Genomic DNA, 6000 nt, shown 5'->3' with positions numbered 1-6000 from the left:
TAAGAAGGACTTTCTCCATGAGGTTATGATGCGCTCCGCTGCCAAGAAACAGGAATTGAAGGAGTGGCAGGACAGCGAGAAGAGGGACCGAAAGGAGAACGCAGCACACCAGAAAAAAGCCACGGAGCGGATCTTAGATGTTATGGAGTGCTAAGTGGACATGCTCCAGGTGATACTAGCTTTTCAAACCGAGCAGCTCCGCACCCACCCTCCCCTGCAGCCGCTGTCACAAATCTCTTTCCCATGCACCCCACACACACCGCCAACACACTGTTATCAACCTCCTGTCTCCACTCTCTACCCGCAGCATTCCAATCCTCCCTGCTCACAGTCCAGCACTGTGGACTCCCACTACCCACTGCACTCAACATCCATCCCTCTGCAGTTTGGCCCTGCTGAAGTACAGCACCCTCTGCATTGTACTCCAAAGGAAAGGTTGGGCATGATCCCTGGGCATACACAAATCTGTAGCCATCTTGGGACCCCTTCCCCTCTGGAGACCTTCCCTTCCCCCCTCCCTCTCCCTGCTGATGAATTTTTTCATTTAACTCTCTCCTCCAGTTGTTGTCTTTTAATAAAATAATTCGGTTGGTTTGAAAGCAATCTTTATTCTACTAAGTGAAAGCAAAATGAGCACTGCAAAGCAACATACAGTTATGTTAAGCCCCCTTCTTGCATCATGTGAACCAATCACCTCCTAGAATTACAAACACTGCAATCCCGAGCATAGCAACAAAGATAGTGGCTTTCAGCTTCAAATTGCTGCCTGAAGGTATTCCTGATCCTTATGACCCCACGCTGTGCCCCTCTAATAACCCTGGTCTCTGGCTGTTCAAACTCAGCCTCCAGGTGCTGAGCCTCTGCAGTCCAGCCCTTAGTGAAGCTTTCACCCTTCCCTTCACAAATATTACGGAGCGTACAGCATGCGGCTATAAGTATAGGAATATTGTCATCGGCAAGGTCCAGCTTCCCATACAGGCATCGCCAGCGGGCTTTTAAATGGCCAAATGCACACTCAACAGACATTCTACACTTGCTCAGCCTGTTGTTGAACCGCTCCTTGCTGCTGTCAAGTTGCCCTGTGTATGCTTCTTAAACCACGGCATTAAGGGGTAGGCGGGGTCTCCCAGGATCACAATGGGCATTTTGACTTCCCCTACGGTGATCTTCTGGTCCAGGAAGAAAGTCCCTGTTTGCAATTCAAATACATTTGTTAGTCTCTAAGGTGCCACAAGTACTCCTGTTCTTTTTATGAATAAGCCAGTGTTCCAAAAGATGCGTGCGTTATGCACCTTTCCGGACCAGCCTGTGTTAATGTCTGTGAAACCCCCACGGTGATCCAGAAGTGCATGGAGAATCATTGAGAAATACTCCTTGTGATTAATGTACTTGGTGGCTAGGTGGTCTGATGCCAGAATTGGAATGTGCATGCCATCTCTAACCCATCTGCAGTTAGGGAAGCCCATTTGTGCAAAGCCATCCACAATGGCACGCACATTGCCCAGAGTCACAGTCTTGCGGAGAAGGATGCGATTAATGGCCCTGCACACTTCCATCAACACGACTCCAACGGTCGACTTTCCCATTCCGAACTGGTTTGCTACTGATCGGTAGTAGTCTGGAGTAGCCAGCTTCCACAATGCAATTGCCACATGCTTCTCCAGCGACAGGGCAGCTCTCATTCTCACATCCTTGTGCTGCAGGGATGGGGCGAGCTCATCACACACTCAAAGCCATGAGTGTGGCTTTCCTCATGCGAAAGTTCTGCAGCCACTGCTCATCATCCCAGATGTGCATCACAATGTGATCCCACCACTCAGTGCTTGTTTCACGAGTCCAAAAGCGGCGTTCCACTGTGGTCAGCACCTCGGTGAATACCACAAGCAATCTCATGTCATAGCTACTATGTGTGGCGAGATCAATATAGCACTCCTCTTGACTTTGTAGGTTAAGGAATAACTCCGCTGCCACTCGTGATGTGTTGGTCAGAGCGAGCAGCATACTGGTCAGCAGTTCGGGATCCATTCCTGCTGCCCGAAAGAGGCATGGCGCGCAGTACACAAACTGTTGAAAGATTGCGCCAAATGCGGACGGAAGCACAGGGATTGCTGGAATGTGAAGCAATGCATCACGGGGCATTGGGATAGGACCCAGGATGCCCAAAGACCCACCTTCAACAAATCTTAGTGGCGAAATAGAAAGAGGTGCTCTGTAGGATAGCTACCCAGAGTGCACCGTTCCGAATACCGCCGCAAGTGTGAACATGCTATTGTGCAGGCAGCTGTCAGTGTGAACACACAACCATAGGCGCCGACTCAGGGGGAAAATTGGTCAGTGCTCTGCACCCACCAGCAGCTCCCCGCCCAGCTCACCTCCGCCTCTGCTCTGCCTCCACTCTACCTCCTCCCCTGAGCACGCCATGTGCCCGCTTTTTCCCCCTAGCTCCCAGCGCTTCCACCGCGAAACAGCTGTTTCGCGTGGCTGGGAGGGATGGGGGAGGAGGGGAAACGCGGAGCGCTTGGGGAAGAGGCAGGGCCGGGGCGGGGATTTGGGGAAGGGGCGGGGGGGGCACGAGCACCCTCCGGCGCCGGGAAAGTTGGTGCCTATGCACACAACAGCGGTTTCCCTTCTGCGCTCTGTAACTGCCAGCGCTGCAACTTCGCCAGTGTAGTCATGCCCTCAGATGCTGAAGAGACAAAGTGTAAGTAATAGGTGACATATTTTAGCTTGCATATTCTAACACCCTCCTGTTAATTGCTTTTTCTGCTATGCTTCTCTCAACCCCTTGACCTTGAATTAAACAATCCTAGGGTACGTCTACACTACCCGCCGGATCGGCGGGTAGTGATCGATCTATCGGGGATCGATTTATCGCATCTAGTGTAGACGCAATAAAATCGATCCCTGGTCGCTCTGCCGTCGACTCCGGAACTCCACCGCGGTGAGAGGCAAAAGCGGAGTCGACGGGGGAGCGGCAGCGGTCGACTCGCCGCCGTCCTCACGGCCAGGTAAATCAACCTAAGATACGCTGACTTCAGCTACGCTATTCGTGTACCTGAAGTTGTGTATCTCAGGTCGACCCCCCACCCCCACCCCAGTGTAGACCTAGCCCTAGACTCTCTTAGGCTCAGGACTTGCCTACAAGGAACACAGCTGCATGCCAGGGTGCAAATCTACAGAGCACTAGCTTGTTGCATAGTAATGTCCCATATGGACACTGATATAGTGAGTTGAAAGTATGTCAAATGACTAATGATGGAATTTTTCATGTACTGTACCAGTTTCCGCATTGGATGTTACTGAACAGCAAGCTAATTTGATGTAGATTTACATCCTGGCTTGCCGTGCAGTAACATCACATGTAGATAATCCCTCAACTGATTAATTCAGAGATGGGGCCAACCCTTCCTCACAATATTCAGTGGGAGCAAGATCGGGCCCACGATAAGGGTCATTTATTAAATCTTGATTAGTTGGTGAGTCTCAGAGGGCAAAATAAGTTGAAAATTAGCTCTGACTTTGGATTTGAAGCCTGCCTCCTCTTGTCCTGCTGTGAAAGCAAAATTTTCCCCTATCCTGTGGATACCTTTCCACTTGCCAATACTTATAGGATCCCGATTGGAAAACCAGACTGAACCTGCTACAGCATCCAGAGTATCATCTAATCATAATTGATTAAAGTTACTTCATTTAGTTTTTTATAGTCCACACAGAATCTGGTGCTGCCATCTTCTTCTTTAGCCAGAACTATGGGTGAGGTCCAAGAACTGATTGAAGGCTCATGGAGATCAGCTTGCATTTTCCTCACTAGCATCTGCTACATTTTCTGGTGGGCTGCTGCAAGGAAAGATTCAAGTTCTGTGGCAAATTCCACAGCCTCTCAGAGTATTCTTGACCTCCTTTCACTGATCTTGATCTGCAAGTCCAGTTGATCATCTATAAATTGGTCCATTGCTAATATATCCTGGAAGTTCTCACTGGTATCTAGTTATGCCAGGAACACAAATCTCCTCAGGGCTTCTACCAGTTCAGGTGGATTCGCTTCTTTCCATCTCCTTGCCCTCAGCTGCACCTTGTGCAGCTTTTATTGATAGATGACTCCAAACTGCATATCAACGCCTAGTACCAAATCTGGATGATTGGTGATTTTCTTGGGGTAAGTTCTGAAGAACCATCAGAGCTGCTCCATTCAAGTTGGCTGATAGAAACCCCCTTCTCTGTTCATCTGGGGTATGTTAAATTGAGCCAAATAAGCCTCCCAAGAAAGTAATCCTTCAAAGAAAGTTGGCTTTTGTATTACTTGAGTTGCAACAATCAGATCTCTCCCCTCTGAGCCTCTGTTATAAAGGGGGGTAGAAAAGTGTTGCAAATGTCCTGTTTTATCCAAGTGCTTTGGCTTGCCCAATTCCTCAACCAAATGGATTACTTCCACTCTGGGCAGTGACATTTTGATTTACTTCTGAAGCTGATTTTTTTTTAAGCTCCTTAAGTCTTTACAGCAGCTCATCTCTGATAGGAAGTGTGACGGGTTGGATCACAGAAACCCCCTTGGGAGCTGCCACCCGATGTGCAAAGACTACCCCTGCTTCTGTTTTCCCTGCCAGCTCAGGACTCCAGCACCCTGTCTTGCTGAGCCAGACACTCCTGTCTGGCTCCAACACAGACCCAGGGTCTGAATCACTTGTCCCAAAGCTGCAAGTTTACCTGAAAACAGCTCACAGGAGTGTGCTTGTCTTTAGCACTCAGATGCCCAACTCCCAATGGGGTCTAAACCCAAATAAATCCGCTCTACCCTGCATAAAGCTTATGCAGAGTAAACTCATAAATTGTTCGCCCTCTATAACACTGATAGAGAGATATGCACAGTTGTTTGCTCCCCCAGGTATTAATACATACTCTGAGTAAATTACTAAATAAAAAGTGATTTTATTAAATACAGACAGTAGGATTTAAATGGTTCCAAGTAGTAACAGACAGAACAAAGTAAATCACCAAGCAAAATAAAATAAAATGCACAAATCTATGCCTAATCAAACTGAATACAGATAATCTCACCCTCAGAGATGCTTCAGTAAGTTTTTCTCAGACTGGACACCTTCCAGGCCTGGGCACAATTCTTTCCCTTGGTACAGCTCTTGTTCCAGCTCAGGTGATAGCTAGGGGATTCTTCATGATGGCTTCTCTCTCCCTCTGTTCTCTTCCACCCCTTTATATATCTTTTGCATAAGGCGGGAACCCTTTGTCCCTCTGGGTTTCCACCCCCCCCACACTGGAAAAGCACCAGGTTAAAGATGGATTCCAGTTCAGGTGACATGATCACATGTCACTGCAAGACTTCATTACTCACTTGCCTGCACACACACATACAGGAAGACTCACAGGTAAACACAGCCATCTGCAGACAATGGGAGTCATCAAGATTCCAAACCATCATTAATGGCCCACACTTTACATAATTACAATAGGCCCTCAGAGTTATATTTTATATTTCTAGTTTTAGATACAAGAGTGGTACATTTATACAAATCGGATGATCACACTCAGTAGATTATAAGCTTTGTAATGATACCTTACAAGAGACCTTTTGCATGAAGCATATCCCAGTTACGTTATATTCACTTTTTACCATATTTTTCTAAAACTATCCCAGTTACATTATATTCACTTATTATCAAGTTTTTATAAAACCATATAGACTGCACAACGTCACAGGAAGTTCCAAATTAGACAAAGTTTTCCTGTTCTCTTCTATTTCCTGGAAAGGCTTGTCCATGATAATCAAGTTGCTGGTTCCCTCATCAATCCATCCTGCCATTCCAGGTTGGGAGTTTTGTAGTTGGGTTTCCAAATCTGTCCAGACAAAGATTTGTATCTCCAACGACAGGTCTCTCAGTCCTTTCTGGGAAACCTCTAGATGTTTCTTTAAGTTTTTTTTCCAAGGTCTTCAGCTCCTGTTTTAAATTATTTTGAGAGGTCTCCGATTCGTGTTGTAAACCTTGT

This window comes from Emys orbicularis, chromosome 5, assembly GCF_028017835.1.
Source record: "Emys orbicularis isolate rEmyOrb1 chromosome 5, rEmyOrb1.hap1, whole genome shotgun sequence".
Classification (NCBI taxonomy): domain Eukaryota; kingdom Metazoa; phylum Chordata; order Testudines; family Emydidae; genus Emys; species Emys orbicularis.
Note: the sequence above shows the minus strand (reverse complement) of the source record.